Here is a 19873-nt window from a genome sequence, read left to right as displayed (position 1 = left end):
ATATATCTGTACTTTTATTGGCCTAAATATTGGATCTGCTCTCTCTTAAAACTTACAGTTATCAATATTCCCTGTTAAGTATGATCTACCTGTATTCCAAGTTATTTATGAACAGGCTCAAACAAAAGCCTTTCAGACAGGTAAAATGGTTATTTTTTCAATGTATGGTGTCTTGTTATGCCTGATGACAAAGTGAATGGAGTTCCTTTCCTTCACTTAGTCTGACTTCAAATAATGAAAAGGGTATAAAACTAAACACAACCATCTTAAGATAATCATGATGGTATAAAACTTAACCCAACTGATATCAGTGTTTCATACACTTACTACACAACTGTGAGTCTCATGCTTCAAGTTTAAGGTCAATGAGAGTGATTACTTAAAGGGTTCAAGCAAACATTGATCCAAATATGACATAAACCTTGGCCCAATGTCAATGGTCTGTTACGAGGTGGATCAATAAAAGGTTTAAGAAAAAGGGCTTCTTATGTACTGTTATCTAACAAATGATCCTGCAAGGCATGTGACCACAGACTGACATGTGTCTAGTCATACAGTAAATCAAGGTAGAACAACACAGTACCACTTCCTGGTAGCAAAGTCTACCACTAACCTGCACATACCACAATACCTAGCCTATACACAGTACACACTTTGATAGCAGTTATGTAGGCCCATGTATAGCTCACAGGCTTTGCATTATGTGTTTTATAGTTTAATTCTGGTGCATTCCTTGTTAGTTTGAGGCTTTTGAGTTTTACATCTAGAAGGAATATCAAAAGTGGAATGATATCACAACAACCTAGCATGCTTATAACCTTGACAGTTATCATGCAAGTTATATTTGGGATTACACTTTCTCAGTAGAGTACAGATTCTAGTACTTTTGTTGAGATAAGACACATGCAGGAGTTAAAACCAAACTTTCAGAGTCAGACACCTAATCACCGGCAGACAAAGTCTGAGCCTTAAACCAGTTCAGCATTCAGTTTCCACCTTGAGTACTTTAATGAGAAAGTGTAGTCTGAAATATGTCAACTTTCTAAATGCTTACTCATGACCTTGAAAATTGTTTCTGTTTGTGTTAACATGCCTACATTTCTCCTAAAGGTAGTTGTCACTGTAGCTTATCTCACACACACTGCTTGGGCAAGTTAATCTACTGCAAGGACCATGCATATCTACATCTAAGTGCACTCACACTGAGGATGATTAGATAATACATGAACCATGTGGCTTCCAGACATTCTCAAGAAAGTTAATGCACAAACTTAAGAAGATTATCATTGTATGAGTCAAAACATTGTTCAAAACTCAGTTGTTCACTGAACTATCAAACCATCAACATCTAGAAGTTCAAAGTGACAGGGGAATTGACCATCACCCAAATGACCCTGGACTGAAGAAACCAACCCTGCACAAATACTGACAGACTTTATTTAAGGTTAATTATCAACTCTATACATGGGAATTTCAATATGAACTTTCTATAGTATGCTAGCAGTTTTCTATACTTTCCTGAAACTAACAATTATACCAGATCACAGCCTAAATGTCAACAAAAACATCTTAGAAAAAGTTTTATTTCTCTGTTGTGACACACACACAGAGTTCGGCTGAGGTTACAAACGTGAAAAGGCATGAAAAGTGCCTCAGAGTGCTCTTGTGACACAATAACACTTGACAAGTATACACAACACACTACAGGTAAACTGCTTCTAGGTGATGTATTGTTTCTGAATTTGCCCCATATATTCTGTATATGTTATCATTTTAGAGCAGTTTACATACAGTCTAAGTAAACTTAGTCTCAGTGTATTTCGTTACACTCCACCACTGAGTCTAACAAAACCCAGTAGAAGGTCACGTCAGGTAACCTTTGAGCCACCAATGACCATCCAGTCGAAGGTAAGATGGTTAAATAGATTTAACCAATCAGACAACAGCTATTATTTAGGGATCGGAGGGACTTTCAAAATATTCAGGTCACTGACACAATTCTCGCCACAAACAAAAATCCGCAGATAACACAATTATTTGACCTGCAGTATATACGCTTTGGGGTTTCTAACACGGTTACCAATATTTAATATATCCGCAAGATGACATCCTTGAATATTGCCCAAAAAAACCCATTTTCAGCGACTGTTTACTCACCGTTGTCATGGTTGTACGTAAGCCGTGTGCATCATCCGGAAGTGATCGCCAGCTAAATACCATTCAGAATCGTTCGGGTACGAACCTTTTCGAGACAAAAAGTTCAAAAGGCAAAGGTTTTGTCAGACTCAGTGGTGGAGTGTAACCAAAAGTACTGAGACTAAGTTTACTTAGACTGAGTTTACAACAATATGTGAACACAATAAACCCCTAACATTTGGACTACTGGCATATAACAAGTGGCACTACTGAGAGTGAATTTGGTTTCACACCACTTTTAGCGATATTCCTGCAATATCACAGTGGGGCACATCACAAATGAGCTTCACACATTGTACCCATGTGGGGAATAGAACCCAGGTCTTTGGTGTCACAAACGAACACTTTAACCTCTAGGTTACCCGACTGCCTCCTTTGCTGAGCCAGCTCTGGGCTATGCATACACCTGTGATGTCTTCTGTCGGAGACCTGTCACCCACAGCTGGTTAATACCAGACTAGAGCCACCAAATACAAATCATCTTTTTCATAAACATATAATGCTTTAAACAGAATTATTTGGCCGTTTTCCTGTTTTGGGTGAGATTTTCTTTATTTGTACATCCAAAAACATAAAAATATTCTACTTCAAATTAGGGTTTGAACAACAATTGCTGATCACGTCCAATCTTTTGTTACATGATGTCGTCACAATGTCATGTCAATGTCTTCACAAGGTTTTACAGGGAAAAAAGTAATCTGTTCATTAACAGCTCAGTTCAGACGTGATGGCTGCCACATTTTGTCATTTTCGCTGCATTATTTGCAACACCTTTCCACACTAAATTAGTATTAAGGCCTGACAGACTGTCAAATATAATGCCTCGACAAGCTATGAGAACCATGGACAAGGCCTGTTTGCTACACAGGACTATTACACTAAGGAAGCTAATACTTGTGTGACAAGAATGGGCAACTTGTCATAAGAAGAACTAGTTTTCTGTTTAACCTAAGTTGAAATCAGTCTTGATAACATCATTTACACTGGGGATTGCTCCAGCTACCAGTGGCTATATTACACACCATTCACAATCCTGTTTCACAAGGCTAGAGCGTCCTATCAGTCTGGACAACTTCAGGCTGGAGGTGGTATTCTGGGCATCAGCAATAGTAATAGCATGAAATAACAGCTCAGCTAACAAATTTCAGCCACAAAACTCTCATAAACTTCCATTTTTTTAAATTCATGTTGCAATTATTGATATGAACATGTTCCAAATGCTATCCCTAGGCAGGGTAATGAACCAATTCCTGTGTATCTTGAAGAGCTGAAATGTTCCAGAACCAGTTAACAGTGACTCAATACCTCATACATATTTACTCACAATCTTTAAATAAAAAAAATGTTCAATTATGACTGTTGCTGTTGGACACATTCACAATATTACAGCTGTGTCATGGAGGCCCATCACTAATCAAGACAAGGCCAGAAAAGAAGAAATTGATATTATTGGGCAGCGCTCTAATCAGGGTACGATGAGGCTCCATCAACCTTGCCATTTCATCCAGGCTGACCAAAAGATCCCTGTGGTCGCCTATCCAATCAACATATGTTGCTGCAGATGTTCCTACCTAGAGCCCATACTGGAAAAGTATGTTCTCAATTTGCTAAAACCCAGTGGCACCCAGTTTATATACTGATGTATTTCAGGTATCAAAATAAGCCAAGTATTATGTGTGTAACTTTTACTAAACATGAATGACAGCATGAGCACAGGGAACACTGATTTCCAATAAACTGACCAATTCTACACTTATTTTTCTCAAATAATATCAACAGGGAAACAACATTTCAAAACATCTGAATAGATGTTCCGGGAAAACTGATTAATCACTGAACTTCCAAACTTATAGTGGGCAGACTCTTAATCCTTGGCATGAAAAGTATACCAAATGACTGATGATATATGTATGTCAGGTTATCATTCAGGTAGTGAATAAAAGATTACATAGCCTCTATCTTATGAAAATACATGCTATTAACCAAGTGATCTTTATGTCTTCAGTATGTCTTCTAGAACATCATATCTACATAGGAAGCCGTCTGAACCAAGACTGGCTAACGTTGAATGACCTTTGAAAGCTTGCTGGACAGTCATACATGATTGGAAATGATCACTCATTACAAACGGTTTCCTCTACTGAAACACTCATGTTCTACACATTACCAAACTCTCAATCCTGAAACAAGTGGATCCACACACGATACCATAAATACCTCAGTGCATTAACTGTGTTCAATAAATAGTTTCGGCAGTAAGGTACAACAATTACCACTCCTCTGGACACGGGATGCCTTGTCTGATGAGATGGAGATGGCAAGCGGCCTGCTCCGATACTCAACAACAGAATGTATATTTCATAAAATATTCAATCATTCCATTCCCTACCTCTGCTCTAGCAGCTAATACTTGTGAAATCAAGAGACTTGAAGGTTCCTTAATACCCAAGGACACCCTTAAAGAGTTCTATCACTTAACCTTTTAACTTTATGAAGGAATCCCGCTCTAGTCTATGCCGATTCTTGGCCTCTACAATCCACATACCTTTGAGGTACGAGTTACAGCGCTGGGAGAAGCCAGGGACTGATCAAATACCTTCCCATCTTCCACTGGCCAACAGCTACCCAGAACAGGTGAAGCCCTAGCACCTCAGGGAATGCAGGTGTCCATACTTAAGATGGGAAACTTGAGATAATGGGAAATCCTACTTAAATTGTTTTCGTCCAGCAGAAAGACACAAGGATAAAGATTTCCATCATGCCTGGCTCCAACTTGATAATTTGTTAGAACAGATGATAGTGATGGTTTTAATGGTCTGTTGTTGTTTCAGAAGTGATTTGGTAAGATTCCCAAGACATTACAGTGTAATTGGAAGTTCATCTCAGAAGGCCTTGGATTTAAAATGCCAACAAATCAAAATATCAATCGTCTTTATTGCTATGGATGGAGATCAGCCCCTGACTGCTGGATGGAACAATTGCGTTTGATTTTAAAGCTTCCTTGAAAACTTGTAGAATGACATTTACTTCAACTTAAACCATTTTTGATTCCAATATGTGCGGATGGTAGAATTTCAAAGGATAACGTCTCGGCCCATCAAATGGGATTACAACATAGAAACTTTGTCAATGAAAAATTTCTGAGACAAAGAAATACATAACAAAGTGTATCAAGATTTTCAGGTTGAAAAACAAAGAACATTGGACATACACATATGAGATATTTGCATCAAATACTGACATCAACTGGTGGGCGAAATTGGTGACAAAATTTGTGCATCTGAAAATAGCATTGACCCTTTTGGGTTGCTTAAAGGCACTTTACATATCATTCCCAGTGCCATGGGGTCAATGTGCTAATTTCAATTTTCAGCTCTCTGGGGTGAATACAACCCAAGTTCTCAGGGAAGGCTAATATGTTTCATTGTCCAACCCTACTGAGTACCCATTACTTTCTGGGTAAACAGAGGCACATGTGCTTTAGTACAAGGCAGGAGGAAAGTGCTAGAAACTGTCAGAGGACCCATCTGTTGAACCTGACTGCCCACCCATCCATTTACTCTTCAGACCAGAGTTGATTAACTTCACTTGATTTGAAACTCATGTGCTGTACACAGCACCACATACCAGCGCACATAAAGACAAATCAATCAAGGGCGAGACCTCAAAATGGACACCCTGATACATTGTGTAGTAAAATTACAATTAATATTCATGTTTATGCAGATGTGAAAAGCACTGCTGTATCAAATACAGCAACTCATGTGACTTCATAGTCGACCACAGTCTGAGCTAATGAAAGTTCCATTCTGGACAGTCACCTCCAGAACAAAATGCAAAGCATTGTGTCAGTCTGGACACATTTATTGAGTAGCTAAGCTGAGTCTCATGATGATGTGGTTTAAATGTGTGTTTGCTTTCTAGCAGTCATTCCAAAAACAATCATTATTTATGTAACACTCAAGCCACTGTCCTTGTTCATCTACTGTTGTGTAAAATGACCTCATGTGTGTTTGTGAATGGTTTTGTCAAATAATGATACACACTTTTTTTTCCTTTTAATAGTATCACGCACAACAAACCTGAAATATTTGTGATTTAACCTGACCTCATCATCCTATAAATGGTACTGCAGCACATGATACGTGATATCAATTTTGACAGAATCAGTTACAACATGTATCTGTCATTCCGAATCATCTGTGTCACACTTTATGAGGTTAAATGAATAATGGACACATTTTGACAGTTACTTTCAAAATATGGTAAGCGATACTCTGATTGGTCAGCTGAAAGGTCGCTCTGGCGTTACCTGTAATTGAATGTGCTCCTTTGTTTGTTTAGCGATAACAAGCACTACGATCTGACATTGGACATAATATCTGCAAAACTCCACACATTTCATCATCTAATGGAACAAAGCCTCAAACACATGTTGTAGGCATGTAAGAAGATTTACAAGGGCTTAGAAGTACTTAAGACCTGCAGTTGATACAACTGTCATTTAACCTCAAAGATATTACCTAGGAATAGTTACAATAACTACATAATTGCCCACATTCCCTAAACTGTTTCAGCCTTAAGACACATGCAGAGAATTGCCTCATGGATGAATAGTGTGGTTGTAACAGTCCACTGTCATGAGTCCTGGCATATTATCCAGCCATTTCATGTTAATTATTATGTTACTGATGCTGTGCTACCTGACTGTAGTTCTCTTTGCTATCAGGGTGGTCACAGGGGTAGCCTTGTGGTGAAAGCATTTGCTCGTCATGCCAGGTTCAATTCCCTACATGGGTACAATGTACAAAGGCCATTTCTGTTGTAATTTGACTGGTGTGATATTGCTAGAATACTGCTAAAAGCAGCGCAAAACCATGCATACTGACTGTTTGTTATCTTGTCCAGTATAAGTACAGTATTAGTCACTGTATTATTCATTGCACTCTTCTACTGACTCAAACAAACCCTAGTAGGAGGTCATGTCAGGTAACCTTTGAGACTGACCAATAAGAACACAGCTTACCAAATCGCGAAAGTGGACATTCGCACATACCTTTATAACTATGTAAAACAAGTCTGTACCCGAACGAGTCTCCATGCTATTTTCTGTAGCATCGCTTCTGGGTGATGCAAATGGAGCACACTACAACAGTGTCAACAGTAAGTAAACATTCGCTGAAATTAGTGTTTTTGTCAATATTCAGCTTGCAGAAATGTTAGGTGATGGCAATCATGTCACCAGAAATGCCTAAGCGTATGTACCATAAATTATGATTAAAATCTGAATTTTCATTTGCTGAGGGATCAGTGTCAGTGACTGGGGGAATATTGTAAGTCCCACCTAAATCTAAACAGAAGCCATTGTCTGATTGAATAAATGTGTTCAGCCATCTCACGTTTGATTGGCCTGTTATAGGTCGCTCAAAGAATGCCTGATGCAACCTCCTACTTAAGTTTGTTTGACTCAGTAACGAAACTAACATAGATTGTTATCTTGTCAACAATCAAATAATTAATGCTACAGCTGATTTTTAAAAATTATTATAATGTTGACAAATAGCTTGGCAATTCTATGTTCAACCTAATCTAGAAGGGTGAACTTTATGAGTTTAAGTGGTTCTCAAAATGGCTTTGTTTGGGTCAAGTCAACACTGATCAAGCATGCTGTTGCCAAGCGTACTGTCATAGTGGTTTGACCCGCCATTTTAACATCTTCTATGTTCAGTGCACCTTCATTCAATCCTAGAACCACTTCTATCATCCCATCTTCATCCCTCTGTACACCATGTCTGGATAGCAAGAGGAGTAACGAACTATAACAAACAGAATCAATAAATCATAGACTACACTATTACATCTACACTTTCATCGACCAAGGCCAAGCAGCAACGAGAGGCAGAAGCGCTCTTCTCTGACTTTTCCAGTCATTTATTGCCAACCTGGAGCAACAAGACATGCTTAACATCTTAATATCTCTGAACAGATATAGCTGGCAGCGTACATATTTCTAAATTGTCTGACATCTCAATTATTGCTGAACTGTATCAATCCTCAGGTACATGAACATATGTGGAAGTATATTGACATCAACTCACAATGCTCATGAAAAATATGGTCCACACAAAATAACATCTGTTATTTTCTGAAGCATTTCAATAGTTTTAATCAAGTATTTAATAGCGTGAACTTATATTGATCGAGGGACATTTTGTGGCTAGTACAATATAACACCGAATCAAGTATGGTTTTACAGAAAAAATTGATTCCATAAACAGAGTGAGGAGAGAATTTCATGTCGCTTTTGGCAAATGTTCAGCATAACCAGCACTTGGGAATGTCAGCTCAACACATTGCACCCTTACGGAAAATCAAACCTGGATCGGCAATCCTTAAAGTAACCTCAAACCTGGCCAGTTTGCATAAGTGATCACATCAGCGACATAGAACATCCTCAAGATGAAATCAAAACTAGGGAATGCAGGGAGCTATGTTACAATGAACACATTTACAACGAATTGAAGGATATAAAAACTGGGAGTTTTAGTCCATTCATTTGTTATAAATGTTCTCTCTCACAACATCATAGTCAAAGTACATTTAACGAACAATAAGAAACTATAGCTACTTGATTTCATCATAACTGTAATTTGTCATACTAGTAATAGGTTCTGAAATCTATGGACACTGAACAAGATATTAACAAAATTGTGAAAGTCAAAACAGTTTTTGACTGCCTTTAAGTTTAAATGATGATGACTACATCAAAGATAAGTAGAAAAATACTGGAACTTCAGTGGAAGCTGATAAGAGATTGACAAAAATAAAATGTGTTTCACATTTGACAAAATCGAATGCGTAACCCACATATTTTGTTGCCTTCTAAAAAAGACAAAAGAAAATGTCAGCTACATTCAGAAACATTCACCACATCTAAGTTCTTACACTGTAACTAAATGGGGTCAGGAAAAACATCTGTTTCAAACACAAGTCACCTGATAGGTCCAGGGACTCATAAAAAGACACTGAACCATCTAACCTTTCAACTTTGACCTTGAGGCACCTGACCTTTTTCACATAACATCCAACCAAAGTTTCACAATCGACCTTTAAAGTGATCAAATAAAGCATACAAGTTCAATGTCAAGAAATCCAATCCTGTTAACACCAATCAATCCCCCTACAGGTTACTTCACCATATGGATGACCAGAAAACCATCAACAGCTATCTATTGTACACACCTACACCATACAATGCAGAACCACCTCCAACACAATCAATAAAGCCAAGCATCTGTGTAAATTTGAACAACGCAAATGGCTTGATCCTTTGGACAGGCATAATGTTCCTAGCTTCAAAGTAGCCCTCCTCCAATTGTGTTTGAGAAGAGCTTGAATTGTTTACACTGCATCAGGGATGTCAGTTACATGCCAAGTGCCTTTGCAGGGATAAATTAACTGACATCAGATATCACACTACCTAACCCATAGTGAACTTGAGGTGTTCTAGCTTTAACACAGTGTAAGTTAGCAAGAAAACACTCTGAGACAGACAGGGTTTCCTTACAATAGACAGGTTGTCTTTCAGAGAAACAAGATATCAACACAACATATAATTTATCTCCTGGTCCAGAGAATAGAACTGATACTGCAAAACTATGGAAATCTACATAGCAGCATGACCTGAATGTATCTGTATATCAGATCTCAATACTAGGGGAAGACTATGGACGAGGAAACAACTATAGTGATAATAATATTCTATTGCAAAAAATTATTGCGATAGTGATAGTCTATTGAGACCCAACTATTGCAATACAGTTATACTATTAGAATGGATTCTTTGTGCCTTGAATTGTTATATTTGAAGTCATTTCCCAAATGAATGTACAGTTTATGTGAGATAAAATCAAGTTGAAGTAGTTTCAATCGCTTTTGACAATCGACAAGAAACATGAAACCCAGATCAAGTGATGTCTGTTTAAGAGGTAACTGGGGTGGGTAACTCTAAATCAAATAATAGAATCTGGTGCTTCTTGTATTTTGTGCTATGAATTTATCAAAGGAATTCTATTACCAAACTATCCATAGTCACACATACTATCAACGCCTCAATAGTATTTTTGTTTTTGCTATTGATTAATTGCTGTCATACTCAACAGCTACAATCAATCTATTGTTTGATGCATTGTTATCTCCCTTTTCACGACTGTTATAGTGATAAAATAAAAATCACAGGTGTTTTGGTGGCTATGTTTATTTTTGTTTCTTGAAAGACTTGCTCAACACTATTCCAGCTATTTGGTGGCCACATGTAAATCATAGGTCCACCACCCAGTTGTAGATAAAATGAGCTCTGATCCATGCTGTTGGACAACTACGACACAGAATCATCTAAACCAACAAGCCTGACCATCACTTCCATTAAATCATCACTCACAATTTTCACATGCAGCCACAACTGAAGAGCATTTTCAGTTGTTTTTCAAAAGCTGTGAAATGCATGCAGAGATAGAAGTAACTTTTTAACTGTACGTATACCTTGTACTATGACTGTACAAAATTTACATGAGAGCAGTTAGATTGTGACTCAGACCTCCAATGACCAAGGGAAACTAATACCAGCGCCTTGAGGAAGCACTAGTTATCACATGGATATGTGAGGTATATAAATATTCTATAATAAATATCCTACAATTTATTTTACACTTTTCACTAACGACATTAGATCTCTACATTACTGCCTAGAACCCACCATGTCAAAATGTATAGTATCATTTCTGTATTCTGTACTTGATACATGACAATAAAAAAAAAATAACATTGAGAATGGCATAAGAAAGTGACCCACTATCTGTTTCTTTATTTCTCTTTTACTAGAGCATTGTGGTAAGCTGTACTTCTGGGATCAGTATGAGTATCAATTTTAAGGGACTATATCTGTGACAAATGAAAGGGGAATTCAAGGCAAAGTAACAGTAGAATGTCTGCTATGCTAGATTCTTATATCTATTAAGACTGAGTTCAGTTTTATACCACACTCAGCAGTTGAAGTGTTCAATCGTTCGATTACCCACATGGGTACAATGTGTGAAGTTTATTTCTGGTACGCCCACCTTGATATAGCAGGAACATTGCTAAAAGTATCATAAAGTTAAACTCCCTTACTCACCAAACTTCCTCACTCACTCACTATCATCATATCATGATTCATCAACATAAATCAGTATCACCAAATGGTAAACTTAGATCAGTTAACCTTTCCTGAGAGTGTTACCTATGTTACATGGTATTGTTGGTATTACATGGTATATGAGGTACCTAAGGCATCGATAAGCTGAAAAAACTGAAGCTGTCATTTAGACTTCTCAGGTAAGGTCACAACAACTATATTTTTAGATTTCCATCACAATCTCCACGGTGTGTCTGTCAGTTGTCCAGATGCCTTTGGCCTCTATTACCTTTTTGCTTAATTGTATACTGTGTGACTTACATGAAGCATGATTGTTTGACAGAACAATGTACAGGACACGACTCTAAATAAAGAAATACACAGCATCATACAGAGACTCTATTTGTCCGTAGGAACAACAAAATGGGCAAGGCAAGGTGTGAGATGTCAATGAATGTACACATGTACCTCAGGATAATCAAAGAAACTATTCACTGTCGCAGGTTTTAAACACCACAGCTGCAAATGGCAAAGATAACCAGACCCCATAAATGTAAAACCTGATATACTATGGTCTCATTGATGGAAATAACTCACATACTGATCTACATACATCCACAACAGCGTAAACATGTATTATATAACTAGTTGGATCTTCTGTTTGTTGAGACCAACAGTGTCAACATGTATTATATAACTAGCTGGATCTTCTGTTTGTTGAGACCAACAGTGTCAACATGTATTATATAACTAGCTGGATCTTCTGTTTGTTGAGACCAACAGTGTCAACATGTATTATATAACTAGCTGGATCTTCTGTTTGTTGAGACCAACAGTGTCAACATGTATTATATAACTAGCTGGATCTTCTGTTTGTTGAGACCAACAGTGTCAACATGTATTATATAACTAGCTGGATCTTCTGTTTGTTGAGACCAACAGTGTCAACATGTATTATATAACTAGCTGGATCTTCTGCTCGTTGAGACCAACAGTGTCAACATGTATTATATAACTAGCTGGATCTTCTGTTTGTTGAGACCAACAGTGTCAACAAGTATAATATATCTAGTTGGATCTTCTGTTTGTTGAGACCAACAGTGTCAACATGTATTATATAACTAGCTGGATCTTCTGCTCGTTGAGACCAACAGTGTCAACATGTATTATATAACTAGCTGGATCTTCTGTTTGTTGAGACCAACAGCATCAACATGTATTATATAACTAGCTGGATCTTCTGTTTGTTGAGACCAACAGCGTCAACATGTATTATATAACTAGCTGGATCTTCTGCTTGTTGAGACTCGAGTTTGAAATCTAGAGACTATTGAGGACAGAGAAAAACATCGATCAGCTTTATGGTGTTCTGTCAAACATGGCTGCAGCTGCACATGGTCAGAGGGAAACTGCCTTCAATTGGAAAAATCAATAAAACAAATCCTTCTTCAAGTGGAAACCCACATTAAAGAAATTGTGTTCATTTTAGGACAGTTTCTAATGTTTGTTGCCATCTTAAAGTACAAAAGTCACGTTGTATTCATATCAAAATCATCTTCAAAAATCCATAATGAAACATTAACTGAATCATATTTGATTAAAATTTAGACCAAATTCAAGTATGAATTCAACATGAACTGTATACTCTAGTTCTTACAGTGCAACAGACACGAAAACATCACATTAAGTTGTGTTACATCTAGAACCTGATTATCTATTCCACAAACAGGCTAGAACTTCCTGTTTCCGAGACATCCAGGGTGATGTGACTCTATCAAAGGGTACAAGATACTATGAGAATGACAAGCTGTAAGTAGTGGTATTAGCTACACACTGATGTCCACAAATAGCCTCCAGGGCAACAAGCCCACTCCTCCCCCTCATGGACACTGGAGTGCTGCCAGTGTAGCAAGGCCACCTTCACCTCCCTTCCTACTGGCAGACCTGTCTTGTATAGTGATTCTCACAGAATTGGTCTTCCTCAACCCATGTTTATTAGGCTCTCAGACATGGTCAATACATATCATCATATCTCAACTGCATAAAATAATTTTAGTGATTGATGTCAGTCACAGGATTGTTAGGTCCAAGCTTAAATACTAGTATTTGAGGGTTATTTTGAAATAAACATAATAAACATACATCCACAAGTCAGAGATTAGTACCATTCACAGATGACTTAATGACATTTCCTAGTGGAATAGCAACTTTTAAAAACTGACCTCTTAGGTAATATAAAAATAACAACAATTTCCGATTTAGCAAACAACTGTCGTATAGCTGGAATATTAGTATTATTACTGAATGTAGTACAGCCAACAAAACTAGCCATCTGTGTCACAGATGTGATGTTACTATTTAGCGGTGCTGTGAAATAACTGTTTGTGAATGAGTTGAACATTAATTCAAATATCGCCTTGTGAAGTGAAATGATGTTCGAAAATCAATCATATGATCTGTGTCATTGTGTGTCTGATAATAAGCAATTATGTATATCTGATTTTTATTTTTGCAATTGAAAGTTCTTTCTGAGGTCATATGGGACACATATAAAAGAGAATAGTGTGACAGAAAATCTTAAGTTTTTATTTCGCTCTGGGCAAAATTCCAACCACAGCATGACATTTGACCACAAATACTTCACATAAGACATTCAAGCAATGTGGAGAAGAGTACCTGCAATGTGATAAGCTAACAATTCATCCATTAATGTCTAACATATCAGAAATGGAATGAAAGCAATATCATGGTGGAGGGGCAGAACAAAACAATATTCACACATGGCCTAAAGTTTTGGAAACAAACCCTGATGTTCAGAATGAGCACACCTTCAACCTCTACTGGGCTAAACCACTTCCTGAAAACTGGTAATCTGATTTTCAAATAGCCACATGACCACTTCTGTGCTGTTTGTTTCACACAAGGCAGAAACATGAGCGAGACATGATTGGTTGGTTTGTTATTAAACACCTCACTCAGCAATATTCCACCTCTGTGACAACAATCTATAGATAATCGAATCTGCACCAGAAAATTCAGTGATCATGAGCATCCCTCTCCACATTTGGGTTATGACACATGTCAATGAAAGTTAGTGAGGCGACTAACATGATCGGGTGGTCAGACGCGCTAACTTGGTTGACATATGCACAGATTGATTCTCATGCTGTTGATCTCTGGATTGTCTGGTCGACTCGATTATTTATTGACAGCCACCATATAGCTGGAATATTGCTGAGTGCAGCGTAACTAAACTCACTCACTCTTTGGAAGAAATCAGGTCTTCAATATCCATTATTTAAAGACGAACAGTATGTAAGATTACATTACATTCTGAAATTGTTTACCATTTTGTAAATAGTGCTATATCTTAGTAAAAGACATTAAGTATAATAATCACCAAATACTTGCATAATTCAGCTACAATTCATAACGTGATATTTACAATGTTACAGGGGCAGTGGAGTAGGCCAGTGGCTAAAGCGGTCACTCATCAAGCTAAAAAGCCAGGTTCATCCCCAACATGGGCACAATGTGTGAAGCCCATTTCTGGAGTCACCTGCCAAGAACTTGCTGAAATATATTGTTAAAAGTGGCATAAAACTAAACTCACTACAATTTTACGATATACAACTTGTGATACAACTTGTGACACGATATACAACTTGTGCCAATTACATTATGAACTCCGCATTCCTCTTATTCCACACAGCAAAGCCTCATCCACTGTTTCCATAACCAACACACAATCTGCATTAAACAGCAATATGTGTCCTGGAACTTAAATATATCAGACAGCAATATGTGCTTTGGTAATCAGAAATAAGCAGGCCCAAACAGAGGCTACAGGAGGTCAGATGTTTGACTGATGGGGCACCATGATAGAGCCATGAGGTAGACTTGGCTCTCATGAGATCAATGGGAGACAGAGATGATGGCTGCAAGCAGAGAATTAATAACTTCATTGTCATGGATTGCATGGAAAATTTACCCATTTGTAAGAATCATTGATATGATTATCATACATGGCTAGGCACGGGAAATGAAATGTATCTCCAACGAATTCTTTCAATTCTGTTGCCTGAAATTCCTCAATACGATCAAAATATGCCTTATCGTGCAGTTAATTTTGTTTCAAATGTAAACGTACAAGATGATGTAAGTAATACGATGACAATAGTCAATACTCCTCTGCTAACATTTATTGATTATTTAGCATATTTCGTAAACCCTATACTATGGGATATACTCTGATTGCAGATACAAGTTCCGTTCTGTTCCCAGCAATCTGTCTGACATTACAGGAAACCCAAAGGCAAATAGGAATTTCTAATTTCTACAGAGATTGGTGTAAATTGATATAATTATTTTCTGTTGAGATTTTGAGTCAGCATCTCATACTAATGCTCTGAATGGACTACAACAGTTATTGGTGGCTGGGCTCTGACTCTGAGTGTTGTGTTACTGAACCCAGACAGTAGACAGTGTAGTAGGATGTTGACAAAGGAAACATGATGACCAATCACCAGACTGTCTGACCCAGACTTCAGGATTTACAGGCTGATGTGCTACAGTTTGAATACTTTACTCATGTGTAACTTTCTCCCTATAGAAGTCACTAACTAAATGGTGTATGTGGTGCTGTCCTAAGCTTGATTTTCATCAGAAAACAAAGTGACAAATAATAACTATAACATCTAAAATATACATGCAAAAATACTTGAAGAACAGTGAACATGAGGTACATAACCTTATCATTCTAATGTAAAACTTAAGATTCTACTGACACTAAATTCATGGTTTTAGATCAGTTCATCATCCTGGGTGCTCACTAATGTCTTGAATTTCTTTCAAATTTAGCAATATCCCACAATGCAAAGATACCGATTTTGCTCGAAACATTGTTTGTTTATTTGTTGTTTAAAGTGGCACAAAGCAATATTACTGCTGCACGGTGATAGTCTGAAAATAATCCAATGTGGACCAAACAATCCAGTGATCAACAGCATGAGCACTGATCTGTGCACTTGGGATATGATAATTACAAAAACATTAAATCTCAAATGACATCAGAATGACATGATGCAACTGACTTGTCTGAACAATCATTGATACAATTAAAACTGATGCAACCAATGGCCATTTTGCAAAATTATAGAGAACTTAAGTTAAAGAATTCAGAAGCATGATCAACAAGCTATGAAGGATCACAAACTTTAAAACTTTAAGAGATTCCTATGATTTCTGCATGAAAGACTAAATGGAAAAGATTCCCGAGTTTCAAATGGACCAGTCAGTGGGTTGAGTAGATACCACAATCAAGGATCCAAAGGTGATGACCTGCCTATCAGTAGGAGACCACTATAACCTTAGGCCGGCCATAAAGTTCCACCGCGGGTGGTGCTGTATCTCATCTGGCCTCATAATCTCCTACACCTCATCACAACCACAGAATCCCATCTAACCACACAGATCCAGTGTTGTCATCAGTTAACGCGGACAGCATCATTGAGATTACTTCCTCCACCATGTCCACTGAAGGCTCCTTTACATACCAGTACTTACATACAGTAATCAGCTTGAAAGGGATGACTCCATGTAGTACTATGTTGATGCACCAGTAACACACTCCATACAAGTGTTTCATTGTGCCATGGATGGAAACAAGTGGTAGTATGTCATCCTCATTTGATAGGCACATAATTACCAAATTTGACTGACTGACAACCACTTAATTCCAAGAAAATGAACCAGTCTGCAAGCCCGTGAATAAGGGGTTGCCATTACATGCTCCTATAGCTTGTAACATCATCTTGTGGATTCAAACTCAACACCACCAAACAAGAACCTTGAACCACAGGTGATGCTCCTGCCGAGACATGAACTGCATTTGGATTCAACCCAGCGTCCAGTGAATACTAGAAGCTTGGGGGCACAACTTGTCATGGAGCTCCACTGTCTTGGATCATGGAACATGTGGTAATGATCACTCCATGTGCCTACATCAAAGTAGGAAAAAAACAATGCCTGTGTGACTTAATCAAAGACACGTATCTAATCATTTAAAGAAAGAAAATCACAACCAAATAAAATGGCAATACATAAAATTTTAGCTAACATGGTCAATTGTATTTAGTCAACACTACATAAAAACATGATAAAATGAAAACAATACATTAACTGAAAAATAAGTGCTGAGCATGAGCGTGTGATTCTGGAAAGTTCCCATTAAAAACAAAGCTATATTCCGGTATGCTAATATAGCTTAAAAACAACTAAACCAAGGACAAATACAGAAATATTTACAACCTAATCAGTCAGTCTGAAAATATAGTCTATGTGAATCTATTCCATACAGTTACATTTACAGGTCAGCATGGTGGGTAATTTGGCGTCTGGGCTGAGGTGACAGACCACTCACTACCATGGTGAATCCATCAATCTCCCTGTCTCCATAATACAGACATGTCATCTTGCCCTCATCACCACTGTACCATTGTAATCCTGTCCTCAAACAACAGTAGGCTAATTAAGCGATCAGACAAGTTAGAGAGTGCCGTTTGATGTCTGAGCGAGACAGGTATATGAGCAGTTGAACTGCTAGACCTGTGGTTGTTAAATGGCAGACAATGTTCACTTACTTCATTTCCCGTTGTTCAATGTTCACTCAATGGCCAGTTACCTTGTAATGTTGTTTCATTGAATTGCTAGTCAATTTTATTCGAATGTTTGAATTATGGTAATCCAATGAAGCAGCCATGCAACAAAAACTGTCAAAATAATGAATGAGTTTTATCCTCACTTTGAACAGCATATGACATCACTTCCACTTCATACAAGTTGATATGACAGGAAAACTTGAAGAGATGCTTATTTAACAATGTCTACGTCAAAGCTATGAACATCAGTTACACTTAATTCATCATGCAACACTTAAAACCTCCTGTAAAACCCATATACTTACAATCTAGTAGTAGTTGTTGTTAGTCTTTCAGCACCTAGAGTAAAATAGGTCTTCTTTCATCATCCTTCCGTCACATTAATAACTTACACACTGAAGCACTACACTATCCAACTGCCCTTGACCCTCTAGTGTGCAAAAATCATTATTACATATTTTCAGAAGCATAACGAAATTCTATGTTAGCTGTAAATATGTCACACAGTTTTCACTTTGACTTATATTCAGTTATTAAGAAATTCAGTCAACCTATTTAAAAAACAAGCTCTACAAAAGAAAACAAAAGCTCAAAATGGAGACTTGATTGTAATGTTAAGTTGTGCTTAATTAGACTTGCCAAATCTTCTCGACTTGAATTACTTTTTAATGTATTCTTTAGGTTTTTTGGGGGGGCGACTAGTTCTCAGAGTGAACGCCTGTATACACTGTTGACATCAAAAGACATTGGACATAAAGAGCAGGACGATAAAGGCAATGTTCTTTTACTTACCTCAAATCAAAAGATAAAATATGCATTGGAATTGCCACCAGCCATGTGAGCTACCCACTTAACAGCCAGAAAAGAATGTTTCAAGGAAAGACTGATGCCTGATTTAACAACACTTCAATACATCTTACCCACTGCTAAGATATCACCAGTACCTTTCTAGAAGCACCAGCATCCATTTTGAAAAGGCTTTCCGAACAGTGGGGCTGGCAGTATTTGGTCTTTCTTACGTTGATCAATTTTGATCCGTGGTTTAACACAACACTAACTTTAAAATACAAACAAATGTGATGAAATGTTCTTATAACTGTACTGGACCTTAAACAATGTAGGAAATTAAATCAAGCCTTCAGACTTGCTTCATATCATACTTGGCAATCAATTCAAACCAAGCAATCCAATGCTGGATGTTATAAGCAAGGGTCAACGAGATGTTTCAAGAAGGGGCACACATTTTTAATATACTGTGAATTTTCAAAGTCAATCACCAGGTGTATAGGATACAACTACTTAAAATAAGATGCATGTGTTTTGATTTTCTTGAAGGACTCTTAAAGTAAGTGACCAGGAAAATTATCAAGCTGTTTTAGTAGTAAAATATTAGTAGAAAATATTACTTATAAACACAGATTAAGACATTGTTTATATCATATACAAATGAAGTCTAAATATCATTTTCTAAATGTGAGGAAGGCAACTGTTACTTTGTCAGCATCACACATGGATGCAAACATGGCATTTTCAAGTAATTATGGAAATGTGCATGTAACATTGCAGGGTCCAGGTTATTTCATAAACAGATTATGCGAACAAATATATCTCATATTCAAATTCAACTAGAAATTTAGAAACTAACTATATATTGCTTCAAAACCATAAGATTTGTTTCAAACCTGGACCGGCCAACTTCCCTCATTACAGTATACAGTTTACCAAACCTACAATCACACCACCATCAGGACCCCCTGCGATGCTAACTTAATTGGCAAGATGATCTCTGCACAGTCAATTATTTCATCGGAAATCTAAACTGTTTTTATTTCAAGTCATTTCAGGA

The 19873-nt window shown here is 37.4% G+C and overlaps 1 protein-coding gene across 6 annotated transcripts in view; it reads right to left on the bottom strand.

Moving 5' to 3' along the window:
- LOC137293793 (pleckstrin homology domain-containing family D member 1-like) overlaps nucleotides 1–19873 on the bottom strand; it is a 69925-nt gene that overhangs the window by 45634 nt on the left and 4418 nt on the right. The gene's annotated exons all lie outside the window — the stretch shown is intronic.

The sequence above is a fragment of the Haliotis asinina genome, chromosome 8, assembly GCF_037392515.1.
Source record: "Haliotis asinina isolate JCU_RB_2024 chromosome 8, JCU_Hal_asi_v2, whole genome shotgun sequence".
Taxonomy (NCBI): Eukaryota; Metazoa; Mollusca; class Gastropoda; order Lepetellida; family Haliotidae; genus Haliotis; species Haliotis asinina.
This window is presented reverse-complemented; position numbering and strand designations above follow the sequence as displayed.